Raw genomic sequence first — 16,721 nt, 5'->3', positions numbered from 1 at the left:
GGGTTAGTTCACCCAAAAATGAAAATTACTTACCCTCATGTCATTCCAAACCCACAAGACCTTCATTCATCTTCAGGACACAAATTAAGATATTTTTGATTAAATCCGAGAGATACATGACTCGTCCATAGACAGCAATATAACCACCATTTTCAAGGTCCAGAAAGGTACTAAAGACATTGTTAAAACAGTCCACATGACTGCAGTGGTTCAACCTTAATGTTATGAAGCGACAAGAATACTTTTTGTGCGCAAAAACAAAACAAAAATAATGACTTTATTCAAAAATATCTTCTCTTCTGTGTCATTCTCATACACTGTTTACGTATTCTCATTGATTCATAACATTAAGGTTGAACCACTGCAGTCATGTCGACTGTTTTAACGATGTCTTTAGTATCTTTCTGGAGTTTGAAAGTGGTGGTTAAATTGCTGTCTGGACAAGTCATATACCTCTCGGATTTCATCAAAAATATCTTAATTTGTGTTCTGAAGATGAACGAAGGTCTTACGGATGTGGAACAACATGAGGGTGAGTAACCCTTTAAAGTGTAAAAATAATATATAAATAGTAAAATATATAAATATATATATAAAATAAATAAATACTATATAAATTCACTTAAAGAAAACTATACATTTATACACGAAAAAGTGGACCAATTTTGTAGTATTGAAATTACTTGCACACAAGTAAACTAGTTTATTAGTAGGCTATACTTACTTCATTAAGTATAGGCGACTTAAAAATATACTTGAACTTTACTTAATAAAATGAACTTGATATATACTTTGTAAGGGTATTTTGCAAATGTCTTGAATAAAATTCTTTTAAGTTACGATGCTTCTCTTTATCATTTTCTTTTCTTTTTTTTTGCTGTTATGGCCTAGACTCATTAGCCTGTTGTCCAGATAGATTTAATTTCCTTAATTATAAAATTTTCTAGCGCTGTTTTTAAACGTCAAAAGTATTTGTCATGTATGTCATGTAAAAACAGTTTTTACTTCTCATTTCATGCTTAGCAAAAACAGTAGGCTGTTCCCCCCCCCCCCCCCCCCCCCCCCCCCCCCCCCCCCCGGTCTCCTTTCCAAATGTTAAACAAAATAAAAATGACTAGGGCATACTTTATTTATTATTATTATTATTACAGCTATTTATTTTTCACTATGGTTATCATAAATATTTATCATTTTTAAATAATTTACATCGAAAACTTAAAAGCGTAAACGAACGGGTTTGGTTTGTTCTCACAGAATGAATAGTTTTTAACTCATAACCTCAGATTAACTAACTACAGATAAGGACTTTTGAGAGATTAATGTCACATTTCTGACATGTTTTAAATAGGGTTCATTCTCTTTTTTTCAGACTTGTCCAGTGATTTTAAACTGTTGAAGAAAATGATTCACGCGTTTGTTTTGTTCTGTTGCTCCCCGTGTCTGGTTGGTGAGTTATAAATGTGTTTTATGATTTCAGTTTTAGTACAGAGTAATAATGGACTATTTTATTTAATTAGAGTATTTCCATTAACTGTAATTTAATCTTGTTCACCAGGTGTGTTTGGTGCAGATGGAGAGAAGTCAGAAGTGTCAGTGATGGACGGAGATTCAGTCACCGTAACACTGAATGGAGGTTTGGAGATAATGGTACTCTCATAGCTAAAATCAGGAGAGTGATCAGTGTCTTCTCTACATATGAGGATGGTCTTGATGAGAGATTCAGAGACATACTGCAGCTGGATCATCAGACTGGATCTCTCACCATCACAAACATCAGCACTGAACACACTGGACTTTCTAAACTAAGTGTCATGCTGAGTGATAAGGAGTCAACCAAGAGATTTAGTGTTGCTGTTCATGGTGAGTTGTGTTACAGTGCAATTTCTTTTTTTATGTTCTGTTAGGTTTTATTTGTTTGCTCATATTTTCCAGCTCCTCTTCCCATTCCTGTCATCACCCGTGACTCTCCACTGTGTTTTTCATCATCTGAAAAATCATCAAGCACCAGATGTGTGTTATTGTGTTCAGTGCTAAATGTGACACATGTAACTCTTTCCTGGAACAAAGGAAACAGTTTACTCTCCTCCATCAGTGTCTCTGATCTCATCAGCACCCTCTCTTTACCTCTGGAGGTGAAATATCAGGATAACAACACCTACAGCTGTGTGGTGAACAATCCCATCAGAAACCAGACTAAACATCTCATCATTACTGATCTGTGTCAGCTGTGCTCAGGTACGATTTTATAATGTTAAATTATTTAATTTACATCCCTATTTTGTGTTATTTTATGCCATTAAAATATGCTTTTGTGCTCACATTGTAAAAACCCCAGGACTTTCCCAACAACCTCATCATCTTATCAGCACAAAGTCACAAAAAAAGCCACATCCTATGAATACTTGAACCTTTTTAAACCCTTTGAAATAAGAGGCTCTAAGTCACATCTGGAACCCATCCCACTGAATCCCCCCATTCCCAACTCACATTACAACACACTTGAGGAATTTTACATAAAGAACTGGTCCATTTGTGTTTCTATAAAGTATCTAAAGAGCTTCCATCTCACTCCCAGTATTTCAATGTGTTATCCACATCCGTTCTGTCTCAGAGAAAGGAAATTAAAAGCATCAGATGAGAATATCTGTACAGAGAGAAACACTGCAGCCAAAGTTAGAGTTTATTTCCCTCGTACCCTATAAGTTTTGGGAGTGAGAAGCACGTTTCAATGTGGAAGTGAATTACATAAATTATCATTCTGTGTGTGCATGGAATAAATGGAATGAAAGTGATCTCCATAGCACCATTTTCAGACTGCACGATATCAGCCGGATTTTGACACAATCCATTTAACGTAGGGTGTCGTGGTCCATCGGAACGCAAGAATTATTAGTTATTTGATATTTACCTTTACTTGGTTTGGTATGTGTTAAATGGGTATTTATAGCAATGATGAGATGAGCAGAGGTTAGTCGGGGTTGTCCAGTCATAGTAACATCATGGGCAACTGACCTTAGTTGTAGTTTTTTGTTATCTTGTTAACAGGGGAGTTATTTTTCTTTGATTGTTTAATTTTTGTTTTTGTTTTTTTCTTATTCCTTTGTATATACTTTGGAAATGATTTTCAACTTCCCTGTTAAGATTATTTTATTTGTTGGTTTAAATAAACCCTTCTCGTTTTGCCTACTACCTGTCCAGCTGGTTCTTTGCCCGACCACCACAAATGGTGGCAGCGGTGGGATCGGCCAGTAAAGGACAGTGTTGAGTAGTGGCAATATGGCTCCAAAGAAAGTGGCAAAGTTCAAACAACAAGATGAAGCAGTTTCGGTGGAGGAGTTGGAGGAAGAGCCTGCAGCAGTAGGAGGAGGTCCTCAGGTGGCTGATGACCCGGGACAACTGACTCCGCAGGACCTGGCAGAGATGTTTCGCAAAAATATGGAGGTTCAGCAACGACAAGAAGTCAAGATGGAGCGGGAGGCAGCTCGGCAAGAGCAACGTTGGAAAACAATGCAACATCAATTCAACCTTCTGAGGGAGGAAGTGGATTTTCGTACCACCCCTGATCCTGAAAGTTTGTCAGGACCTGACCAGCCTTCTGAAATGCCTGATAATCTGTCCAATGCCTCTGTGCCCCCTGTTCCAGATTCTGCTCGAAGTATGATTGAGCCCAAGTTGCAAAAATTGCAAGATTCAGATGACATTGAACATTTTCTCACCACTTTTGAAAGAATTGCTCTGGCCTGTAAGTGGGCAAAAAGTGATTGGGCCCTTAGGTTAGTTTCCTTATTGACTGGTAAGGCTAGGAGTGCCTTTGTGCATATGGACACTGAGGAGTCATTAGAATATGAAAAAGTTAAATCTGCCATTTTAAGCAAGTATGCCATCAATCCTGAAACTTACCGTCAAAGATTCCACTCGTTAAAGATTGAGCCTGCTGAGTCTCCAAAAGAACTCTATGTACGACTTCGAGAACTTTATGAAAAGTGGGTGCAACCCAAGGGAAAGACTGTAGAGGCTGTGGGGGAAATGATTATTTTAGAGCAGTATTTGAGAATGCTTTCACCAGAATTCCAGGTATGGGTAAGAGAACACAACCCTAGTACAGCTTGTCAGGCTGCTTCCTTGGCTGATGTTTTTGTAGCCGCCCGGTCTCGTTCACACTCTTGGGGTGTTGCTCATAAGGGAATTAGGGAAGATAGGAGTTCGTCAACCTATAGTCGAGGAGACTTAAAATGTAATTCTTCTAGTAAGAAGCCTAAAAGAGAAAATCAGTCTTCTGGGCCTTTACATCAGGCTAGTCAGGTGCCCATTTGTTATTATTGTGGACAGGATGGGCATAAAAAGCCAATGTGTCCAAAGTTAACTGCTAAAACTTCTCAAATATGTTTTGTACCAAAAACAGGGGTAGGAAAGTTGTTGCCTCCGCCTCAAGGTCTGACCATTCCTGTGGAAGTGAATGGGGAAACTGTAACTGCATTGATAGACACTGGTAGTATGCAGACGCTAGTGGAAAGTAATTTGGTCCCAGAGCACTTAGAAGAGATTGAAGGTAATGTGATCATTAAGTGTGTCCATGGTGAGGAGCAGACTTACCCTACAGTTAAAGTGCAGGTAGTGGTACACGAGCTACCCTATTTATTGAGAGTAGGAGTAGTAGAAAAATTACCTTATCCTGTTATTCTAGGACAAGATTTTCCTTCACTGCTGAATTTGTTGCCTTTTAACTCTGCTTCTAGTATGGTGATGACCCGGGCTCAGGTTAAGCAGATTGCTGATGAATCTGAAACTCTTAAAGGTTTCCCATTCTTTGACTCTGAGTTGGAGGCTGGACCAATTAAGGTAAGGAAATCTAGAAGGCAGAGGAGGCAAGATAAGTATAGATACCTTGAAGCTGATGGTAAGGGAAAGGGTGGTAAGCTGGATGAAGTGATTGGGTTTAAGGTTCCCAGTAATATGGCTGAAATGCAGAAAGAAGATCCTGTTGTGTCTTTGTTGTACCAGCAAGCTACTCTGACAAGTCAGGGAGAAGGTGAGAAGGCAGTAGGAGGTACAGTAGGTGAGAGGTTTGTCCTTCAGGAGGAGGTGTTATATCGGCAACAGGGAGATAATTTGCAGATGGTGGTACCTAAGGCAGTTCAAAATGTAGTCCTCTCTTTGGGTCATTCCATTCCCTGGGCAGGCCACCTGGGTAGGCAGAAATCTTTGGCCCGAATTAGGAAACAATTCTGTAAAACTTGCCCAGAGTGTCAGCTGACCTCCAACAGACTACCCTCTAAAGCTCCCCTTCAACCTCTTCCAGTTATTGGAGTTCCATTCGAACGACTTGCTATGGATATTGTTGGTCCAGTTGAGAACAGTAGAGCAGGCCACAGGTTTATGTTAGTGGTGAGTGATTACGCTACCAAGTATCCAGAGGTGTTTCCATTGAGGACGATTGGAGCTAAGCAAATAGCATCCTGTTTGATTCAGTTGTTTTCTAGACTAGGATTTCCTAGGGAGATTCTTACAGATTGTGGGACCAATTTTACTTCAAAGCTTTTAAAGCAATTCTATCAGTTGTTAAGTTAAGGGCCTAAAGTCTACACCGTTCCATCCTCAAACAGATGGATTAGTTGAGAGATTTAATCAAACCCTTAAAAGTATGCTCAGGAAATTCATAAATGAGACTGGCTCAGACTGGCATCAGTGGTTGCCCTATTTGCTCTTTGCATATCGTGAAGTCCCCCAGGCCTCAACAGGTTTTTCCCCTTTTGAATTGTTGTATGGCCATGATGTGAGAGGACCATTGTCATTCTTAAAAGAGACATGGGCCGGCCAGAAGGAACTGGGGGAAGGAAAAGACGTTGCTTCCTTCGTAGTTGCCATGCATGAAAAATTGCAGAAAATGACAAATTTGGCTCAAGAGCATATGGCAGAAGCTCAACAGAGACAAAAGTCTTGGTATGATAAATCGGCAAGAACTCGTACATTTGTGCCAGGTCAACAAGTACTTGTAATGTTACCCACAGCGTCCAGTAAGCTTTTAGCCAAATGGCAAGGGCCTTTTAAAGTACAAAAGAAAGTGGGACCAACAACATATGAAATTCTAACTCCAGGACAAGCCCGTTCAAGCAGAATGCTGCATGTAAACTTGTTGAAAGAGTGGTCCCCTCGGAAGGAATGTCTGCTGATTCGGTCTGTGAAAGATGAAGAAGAGGTGGAAGAGCAGTATCACATATAGAAATGAAACTTGGATATATTTTAGAGTAGTCAATGTGCTGCTTGTATGGCAGTATAGATTTACTGTCCTCTGAAAATAACTTAACATACAGCCATTATTGTCAAAATAGCTGGCAACAAAAGTGAAAAAAGCTGTAACCATCGTAGCTGTAACGTCGTTTAACCATGCAAAGCCACATGTCCTATTCATCATGTTCATGTTTTTGTCTGCTTGACAGTACCATACAAATTTGTTTATTAGAGCAGTTAAAATTTGGTGCTTTGAGTACAATTCTCTCATATTGACCACTGAATGTTCAACATGGCACCTCATGGCAAAGAACTCTCTAAGGATTTGAGAAGTAGAATTGTTGCTGTCCACAAAGATGGCCTAGGCTATAAGAAGATTGGTATCACCCTGAAACTGAGTTACAGTACAGTAGCCAAGGTCATACAGAGGTTTTCCAAGACGGGTTCCACTCGGAACAGGCCTCACAAGGGTCGATCAAAGAAATTGAATCCTCATGCTGTGTGTCAGGTGCAGAAGCTGGCTTCAAAAAACAGATGCATGAGTGCTGCCAGCATTGGTTTAGAGGTTGCAGAAGCGAGTTTGCATGGCCGTTGTCCCAGAAGGAAGCCTCTTCTGAAGCTGGCTCACAAGAAAGCCCGCGAACAGTTTGCTGAAGACAAACTGTTCAAGAGCATGAATTACTGGAACCATGTCCTGTGGTCTGATGAGACTAAGATAAACTTGTTTGGCTCAGACGGTGTCCAGCATGTGTGGCGACGCCCTGGTGAGGAGTACCAAGAAAATTGTGTCTTGCCTACAGTCAAGCATGGTGGTGGTAGCATCATGGCCTGGGGCTGCATGAGTGCTGCTGGTACTGGGGAGCTGCGCTTCATTAGGGAAACATGGATTCCAACATGTACTGTGACATTCTGAAGCAGAACATGAGAAACTCGCCCAAACGGCAAGTTTTCCAACATGATAACGACCCCAAACACACCACCAAGATAACAACTGCCTTGTTGAGGAAGCTGAAGGTAAAGGTGATGGAGTGGCCAAGTATATCTCCAGACCTGAACCCTATTGAGTACCTGTGGGGCATCCTCAAGTGGAAGGTGGAGAAGCACCATGTGCCTAACATCCAGCAGCTCTGTGATGTCATTATGGAGGAGGATCCCAACAACAACCTGTACAGCTCTGGTGAATTGTAGCATCTGGACCAATCACACACCCACAAATTATTCATTATATTTAATGAATAATCCAGCAAACTCAAGCTCCCAACAAAGGTCTGTGAACCCATCTCCTGAAAGACCAACTTGGGCAAGATGTTTTATTGCTCTGAACTATGTAGCCACATGGAAAAGCAGAGGCCATAGAAAAAAACCCATAGCCCACAAAACAGACTTTCCTGCATTCATTTATAGATGAACTGATATATAAATGAACATGCATCCTAGGACATTGTGTTTATGATTATGATTTTGTGTAGTGTCTTTTGTATGGTATTTTGTTTTATGCATATTTTATGATAAGAACCAATGGTTAACATAAACTCACATATACCAAGTTTGGTGTCTATGAGTTTGTATTTTGAAGATTTAAATGTATATGATATGTCGATACCTGTGCAACATATCAGTATTACAAGAATCTTTAATAGTTTCTTCTCCATCTGTAACCAATCCAGTTACATATGCAAACGATCTGCTAGACAAAGGATCGTAAACTTTGCTGTGACCGACACTGCATCTGCAGTCTGCTGTCTGTTGGCCTTCCAGGCCGGCAGGCCTCGAGTATCGTACGATATACTAAATTGCTACTAGCTAGTTAAAGTTGCGAACCCCCTTTGTTAACAAATGAGATTTGTAATGATAAGCTGATGATTCTTTCCTGGTTATTGACTCTTCTCCATAGCTCCATTTCCTGTTCCCACCTCCGGTTTCACTCTATCATTTCTCATTTTACCAATGTACGTGTGACTTGTGTGTATGTATGTGTTTGTTAGTTTAGTTATGTGTTTGTGATTTAGTCAATAAAACTTGTGCACAATACATATTTGGTTCTGACTCCCTGTCTGCGAATAAACTGTCACTTAAATGATCAATCTTGTAACAAGTGCTCTAAGCTCTAAAATGCTAAGAAAGAATTATTTTTCTGTGGCCATGAAAAATACCATTCTCTTAGAATTAATTAATAATCATAGAACTGATTGATTGATTGTAATGTTAATGTAGCTACATCATGTTAAGCTGATTAATTATGAATATTTGAAACAGTTAATCATAATGAATAATGATAATGAGTTATGAATAATTATTAATATTTCCCCTTTGAGCTAATTCGCAACAGTATGTTTACCATGGTTTTATATGAACACAAGTTTATTACTTTAATCACTGACAGAAATGCTGAATCTTTTGTATATGGTCGCTCTTTTGGTGATAATCTTTACTTGATAATGTCCAGAGTGTTCGTATCTCATGTTTCTGATGGTGAGATCTCCATTTTGATCATTCAGCTGGAGTCTGTCTCTGAATCTCTCATCATGATCATAATGCAATGAAACCATTGTTTCATTTCTTTCAGCTATGAGGATGACCTCAGCTCCAAATGTCCACAGTATCAAATCATCTCTAGATATTTCAGTATCACCAGTGTTCAGAGTGACAGACTCTCCCTTCTTCACTGACACTTTCACAGCACCAAAAACACCTAGAGAACAAATAAAAATATTAGCAAAACTATCTTGGTCAAAATTAGGGAATAATTAAGATTAACTACTGAAAAATTAGATTCATCCTAGTTCTAGAAATTTGAGAATAAACTTTCTAATAAATTTCTATTCATTTTAAACTATCACTGTGTGGTATGTGAACAGTTTATTATTTGTTTGAAGTCATGTAAAAGGACACACAATGATATAATATAAATATAAAATATTTTTTAGGAAACTAACCTGGAAAAAAATTATGACAATTAAATTATCTTGCAAGTCCATCGGGCCAATGCTCAAAGGCTGAATCCCAAATGGCACCCTAAACCCTCACGGTCTTCCTCTGCGTCCACACTTTTGTGACGTAAAGCTGCTTTGACTGCCGGGTAAAGTCCTCTGCGTAGCTCGCAAACTTGCGGGCTCCGCTGAAGTGCGTATCGAGGGCGCATAGCGGCCACAAAGGGGGCGCTCGCGAGCACCCTTCTGAAACCTAAAATGATGAATGGGACACCCTATGGTCTCGTGGACTTAACGGACACGCGCACGCAGCAGCTATTGTAAGTCCACAAGACTGAAAGTGCATAGAAGTGTGCCATTTGGGATTCAGCCAAAGAACTGCACGAGGGTAGTTATAAACCGGGGGTTGATGCAGGAAATGCACACGGTGACTGACCATGACAGAATGAAACACAATTCATTAAAGGTGCCAAAGAATTGAAAATTGAATTTACCTTGGCATAATTGAATAATAAGAGTTCTGTACATGGAAATGACATACAGTGAGCCTCAAACACGATAGTTCCCTCATTCATATGTAAATCTCGTTCATGCAAAAGACCACTGAAAAACAGACGAATCTCAACATAACACCGACTGTGATGCAACAGTCGGGATCATTAATATGTACGCTAAAGTACTGTTAAATGTGGTTAAAGTTACCATTGTTTCTTACTGTATTCACAGAGATTAGAGCCATGTCGTTATTTTCATTTTTGTGAAACGCTTGTAGTCTGTATAATTCATAAACGCATCTGCATTCTTATCAAGTCTTATCGAGAAAACCTTTGAACAGGATGAAGATGTCCAAATTTTTCTTGTTTTGTTTAAATATATATATATATATATTTTTTTTCATTTAGTACTGCCCTTCGGAAGCTACAGAAGATACTTGCATGTTTCCCAGAAGACAGATTAAGTACAATTTCCCTTGATCTTCAAATTCACAGTCGTAGATCATCCAGGGGTGCATTTCCCAAAGCGAACTATGGTCGCAAGTTCTGTCGTTACCAATAGAGTTGAATGGGACTTACAACCTTGACTAACGATGCTTTCGGGAAACGCACCCCAGGTAACCACACACAGTATTAGGAATCAATGGTTCACAAACTTTTGACTGGGGCCATTATAATAAATTCAGCTATTTTTTTGTCTTGTGGACTATATGTAAACATCTTTTATGTAATATATCTTACTCAGGACTGTACTAAATAAAAAATAACATGCATTTTGTATGATCTCTCTTATTTTGTTAAAATCATTAACATTTTCACAGATTCTGCAAGGGGTTCTCACACACACACACATTATATATATATATATACAGTGGGTACGGAAAGTATTCAGACCCCCTTAAATTTTTCACTCTTTGTTATATTGCAGCCATTTGCTAAAATCATTTAAGTTCATTTTTTTCCCTCAATGTACACACAGCACCCCATATTTACAGAAAAACACAGAATTGTTGACATTTTTGCAGATTTATTAAAAAAGAAAAACTGAAATATCACATGGTCCTAAGTATTCAGACCCTTTGCTCAGTATTTAGTAGAAGCACTCTTTTGATCTAATACAGCCATGAGTCTTTTTGGTGTAGCGAATCAGTACAGGTATTTAATTAATTTATGGGTGGACTATATGAATATAATAAATCATAAAGCTTTATGATTAATTATAATACATATACCGACCCGAGAGGGAATTATACATATATTGTGAATTAATTACAACGAATTATAATCAATCACATATATGATTAGTTCTGGTTTGATAGTAATTTAGAGAAACTATTAGTTTGTCCAGCAAACCGTTAGCTCCTCATAGCCGATTATAAAAGGAAGGTTTTTCTCTGGCCACGAGAAAGACTTCCTATTCTAGCATCAATGCGTAAAGCAAGGATACTGGATCGAAACGTTAAAGTGACCTGGGTTTGTTGCATGAGCAAAAAAAACAATCGAGCATGAATATAATGTATTTAATATATGAAACTACGGATACAGAGACTATACTACTAGACATACACAAACAATACACATATATAGAAAACGAAAGTAAAGTCAAGAAAACAGAGGTGATCAAAGGAATGGCAACTTACTAACAGTTAAAACCTTTGAGAGCCAGCAAGGAAACTCAGCTTACACATCGAGCTTAAAACGCTTTGGAAAGAATGGTTCTATACTTGCATAGGTTCAGGTGCTGTGGTCGTTTCGTGTTTCTGCAGGAGTTTCGGTGCGTGCGGCTGAAGCGATTGGTCCTTTTCCGAGAAGGTGTTCTTCGGCGGGATTTTCAAACAAGGGTTTAACTTAAGAGTAAGATAACCGGAAAATAAAGAAAAAGAGTCCGTCTCCTAGGCGATGAAGAGAGAAGACTTAGGGCGACGGATGAAGAGGGTTTGACAAAGAAACTTGTTGCCAAAAGATGGTCGTCCCGAGGAGAGGGGGCGCGTGATGGAAGCGCGGTCGCCGAGACGTCCGGGAGAGACGTGTGTTAAATGGCGAGAGACAATCGAGAGACAATGAGAGATGCGTGTCGTTGTGTTTTAAGGACAACAGGCCAGAACGCCTCCTGGGATACATCAGCCAATGATGAGGGTGCGATTTTGGCGGGCAAACTCTTTCTTTGTCTCCATTTATGACCTAATTTGCATGGTTTACGAAGTGTCCGATCTGAGTACATTTTCTTCAAAGTACCATTAAAAATAGAAGAATGCATTTTACAGTCATGTGACATACATTTTCAATTAGAGCATAACGAAAGCTTTACAATGAGACCAAACTTGTCAGATGGCAAAGACATAAAAGATGAGATACAGTTTATACTTGAGTTTTATCGTTTAGAAGAAAACTAATACAACTAGAGTCATAGCTAAGCTTATATACTAGAGATAAATACATGCCACTTTTAAATACAGCGACGGGTACATATTGGCACAGTCATATTTGGAGGATAAATGTACATTCACAATCTCCATGCGTGTTTGTGAGTGTCTGTATGTGTGTGTGTATTGGGGTTGTGGCCAGTGTCTGTGACCATATGTCCTTTAGTCCCACCAGGGTGACTCTTTGAAGTCTCTGGAGCTGGTGAGAATGTGTTCTGTTTTTCTTTACTGGGGTAACAAAGGTGCCAATGGGGCAATTGGTCCCGGACTTGCCGGAGCCGATCCGTGATTTACATGCACAGTTCAGGAGGCTAAAAGCATTCTGAAATGTCCAAAGTTGATTGACTAGCCGGATCTATCCAGACGCTACATTGGGAAAGATACAACAAGTTTTTCACACCTGGATTTGGGGATCCTCTGCCATTCCTCCTTGCAGATCCTCTCCAGTTCTGTCAGGTTGGATGGTAAACGTTGGTGGACAGCCATTTTTAGGTCTCTCCAGAGATGCTCAATTGAGTTTAAGTCAGGGCTCTGGCTGGGCCATTCAAGAACAGTCACGGAGTTGTTGTGAAGCCACTCCTTCATTATTTTAGCTGTGTGCTTAGGGTCATTGTCTTGTTGGAAGGTAAACCTTCGGCCCAGTCTGAGGTCCTGAGCACTCTGGAGAAGGTTTTCATCCAGGATATTCATCTTTCCCTCGATTGCAACCAGTCGTCCTGTCCCTGCAGCTGAAAAACACCCCCACAGCATGATGCTGCCACCACCATGCTTCACTGTTGGGACTGTATTGGACAGGTGATGAGCAGTGCCTGGTTTTCTCCACACATACCGCTTAGAATTAAGGCCAAAAAGTTCTATCTTGGTCTCATCAGACCAGAGAATCTTATTTCTCACCATCTTGGAGTCCTTCAGGTGTTTTTTCATGTGTCTTGCACTGAGGAGAGGCTTCCATCGGGCCACTCTGCCATAAAGCCCCGACTGGTGGAGGGCTGCAGTGATGGTTGACTTTCTACAACTTTCTCCCATCTCCCGACTGCATCTCTGGAGCTCAGCCACAGTGATCTTTGGGTTCTTCTTTACCTCTCTCACCAAGGCTCTTCTCCCCCGATAGCTCAGTTTGGCCGGACGGCCAGCTCTAGGAAGGGTTCTGGTCGTCCCAAACGTCTTCCATTTAAGGATTATGGAGGCCACTGTGCTCTTAGGAACCTTAAGTGCAGCAGAAATTTTTTTGTAACCTTGGCCAGATCTCTGCCTTGCAACAATTCTGTCTCTGAGCTCTTCAGGCAGTTCCTTTGACCTCATGATTCTCATTTGCTCTGACATGCACTGTGAGCTGTAAGGTCTTATATAGACAGGTGTGTGGCTTTCCTAATCAAGTCCAATCAGTATAATCAAACACAGCTGGACTCAAATGAAGGTGTAGAACCATCTCAAGGATGATCAGAAGAAATGGACAGCACCTGAGTTAAATATATGAGTGTCACAGCAAAGGGTCTGAATACTTAGGACCACCCCCTTTGAAGAGTACACCCCCTTTGAAAAGTAACATTTTAAACAATATCTCAATGAACACAAAAACAATTTCCAAAATGTTCACAAGACTAAGTATAATATAACATCTGTTTAACTTATAACATGAAAGTAAGGTTAATAATATAACTTAGATTACACATTTTTCAGTTTTACTCAAATTAGGGTGATGCAAAAATGAGTACACCCCACAACAAAAACTACTACATCTAGTACTTTGCATGGCCTCCATGATTTTTAAGGACAGCACCAAGTCTCCTAGGCATGGAATGAACACGTTGGTGACATTTTGCAACATCTATCTTTTTCCATTCTTCATGAATAACCTCTTTTAGAGACTGGATGCTGGATGGAGAGTGATGCTCAACTTGTCTCTTCAGAATTCCCCATAGGTGTTCGATTGGGTTCAGATCAGGAGCCAATGAATCACTTTCACCCTGTTCTTCTTCAGAAATCCAACACTGGCCTTAGATGTGTGTTTAGGATCATTGTCATGTTGGAAAACTGCACGACGACAAAGGGCACGGAGTGATGGTACCATCTTCTCTCTCAGTATAGAGCAGTACATCTGTAAATTCATGATGCCATCAATGAAATTCAGCTCCCTGACACCAGCAGCACTCATGCAGCCCCACATAAGGACACTGCCACCAACAAGTTTCACTGTAGGCACCATGCATTTTTCTTTGTATTCCTCACCTTTGCGACGCCATACAGTTTGGAGTCCCAGTAGTCTTCATCTTTGTCAGCATGGGCCCTGGCAAACTCCAGGCGGGCTTTTTTGTGCCTGGGCTTTAGGAGAGGCTTCTTTCGTGGACGGCACCCATGCATGCCAGGCATGTATGCTGTATTGTGTCACGGGAAATAGTCACCCCAGTTTGGCTTTCTACTTCTTTAGATAACTGCATTGAACTTGCATGCCAATTTTCTTCAACCCTTCTCATCAGAAGACGCTCCTGTTGAGGTGTTAACTTCCATGGACGACCTGGACGTCTCTGTGAGATGGTTACAGTTCCATGTTTTTTTTTAGTTTTTGTACCACTTTTGCTACAGTATTCTGACTGATAAGTAAAGCTGTGCTGATCTTCTTGTAGTCTTCACCTTTCTGGTGTAAAGAAATTATTTTCTTTCTCAGGTCTTGTGACATTTTTCTTCCATGTGGTGCCATTGCTGACAGCATGAAATGTGAAGGGGTTTTAACACCCTTTTATAGTCAACTGTCTGCTGGACACCTGTGTAATGAATAATTAGATTCACCTGTGGTTGAATTCTTGTTAAATTAGACATTTGTAGTCTAAAATTTAGCTTTGCTCCAGAGACTTTCAGTGGGGTGGATTCATTGTTGCATCACCCTAATTAGAGTAAAACTGAAAATTTTGTTCTCTAAGTTATATTATTAACCTTACTTTCATGTTATAAGTTAAACAGATGTTACATAAAACTTAGTCTTGTCAAAATTTTGGAAATTGTTTTTGTGTTCTTTGAGATATTGTTTAAAATGTAAAATTTAAAATGACTCATATTCCTTTGGAATTTGTAAGAAAGTCAGGGTAAAATAAAAAAAATAAATAAAAAAAAATAAAAACTGATCGATCAATTGATTCTTTCTTAAATCTAATTGAATAAAATTTATTAATTCAGCTCATGTGTGGTAACACTGATCTGATCCTGGGGCTTTACTGGCATAGGTGTTGTTCCATCAGGTCAAGTGAAAGTATGATAGTAGTCATGAGACAAAAAGAGTCTCATGACAACTATTAAAAGAGTTGTATAAACAGTGTTGCCATGTCTGCTTATTTTAAGCAAATTTGAGCTTTTTTTTTTTTTCATAAAGTCACTTATGGATTTTTCAAAGTTACAAAACAACATAAAATTATATTATGACATTAAACATCTATAGCTGGTTTCCCCTTTCCTGCAGTGCAGTGGTTCAACCTTAATTTTGTGAAGTGACGAGAATCCTTTTTGTGTGCAAAAACAAAAATAATGACTTTATTCAATGATATCTTCTCTTCTGTGTCATTCTTATACGTTGTCTCACACGAAGCCTTCAGTGTGCATACTGCTATGTAAGGATAATGACAAGGAAGAGAAGAGATTGTTGAAGTTATTTTTGTTTTGTTTTTGCACATAAAAAGTATTCTTGTTGCTTCATAAAATTAAGGTTGAACCACTGCAGTCACGTCGAGTGTTTTAACGATGTTTTTAGTACATTTCTGGACCTTGAAAGTTAAATTGCTGTTTATGGACGAGTCATGTACCTCTCGGATTTCATCAAAAATATCTTAATTTGTGTTCCGAAGATAAAAAAGGTCTTACGGGTGTGGAACAACATGAGGGTGAGTAATTAATGACAGAATTTTCATTTTTGGGTGAACCCTTTTAAAAAAGTAGCTCTATTTTAAAAGGTTTAACCCACAATAAGCTTACTATGGCCAAGAACTGCCCACTTAAGAGAGGTTTGTGTTGTTTTTATCTGCTGTTTATCTGAAATAAATCATACAACAATTGTAGGTTTTTTTTTTTTTTTTAATAGTTAACCAAAACTAAAACCATGAAAAACATTTTTGTTACTTAAAATAAAATTAACATTAAATTAAATAAAATATTTTTTTTTTTTCCCATTTAGTTGCCAACATTTTTTATTATTTATTTTAACTAGATAATAATCTAAAATAACAAACTTAAACTGAAATAAAAAATTGATAAAAATTAGAAATAAAAAAATAAAAATGGCAAAATGAAACTAAACTAAATGAAAATGAATTTTTTTTTAGAAAGGAATTCAAAATATTAATACAAATTTTAACAGTAAAATAACACTGGTTTGTAGTTCAAAAATCAAGAAAGAGGGGCAGTTTGTAGCCACAGGTTCTAGCCATTTGCTCCAATTTCTAATAGGTTTTATTAGAATTAATAAACAACAGTCCTACCTTGAATTTTTGAACCATTGTGTGCTTTAAAAATGCACAAGTTGACTTCTGGTCAACATTCCTTAAAGTTCAGCTGTAATTCACTGCCTGTGACAGTGTATACTTTTCTTCTACAGATGCTTGACAATAGATCATTATAAAGATGACAATCAAGAGAGGGAGGTGTGGTTACTTCTATCTGCT

The 16,721-nt window shown here is 38.9% G+C and overlaps 1 pseudogene; it reads left to right on the top strand.

The window, feature by feature from the left end:
• Window positions 1-1,401: 1,401 nt before the first annotated feature.
• LOC127517782 (transmembrane and immunoglobulin domain-containing protein 1-like) lies at window positions 1,402-15,678 on the top strand (annotated as a pseudogene).
• The last annotated feature ends 1,043 nt before the right edge of the window (window positions 15,679-16,721 follow it).

This window comes from Ctenopharyngodon idella, chromosome 8 (genome assembly GCF_019924925.1).
Source record: "Ctenopharyngodon idella isolate HZGC_01 chromosome 8, HZGC01, whole genome shotgun sequence".
Lineage (NCBI taxonomy): Eukaryota > Metazoa > Chordata > Actinopteri > Cypriniformes > Xenocyprididae > Ctenopharyngodon > Ctenopharyngodon idella.
The sequence above is the reverse complement of the archived record's forward strand: the minus strand, read 5'-3'. Positions and strand labels throughout refer to the sequence as shown.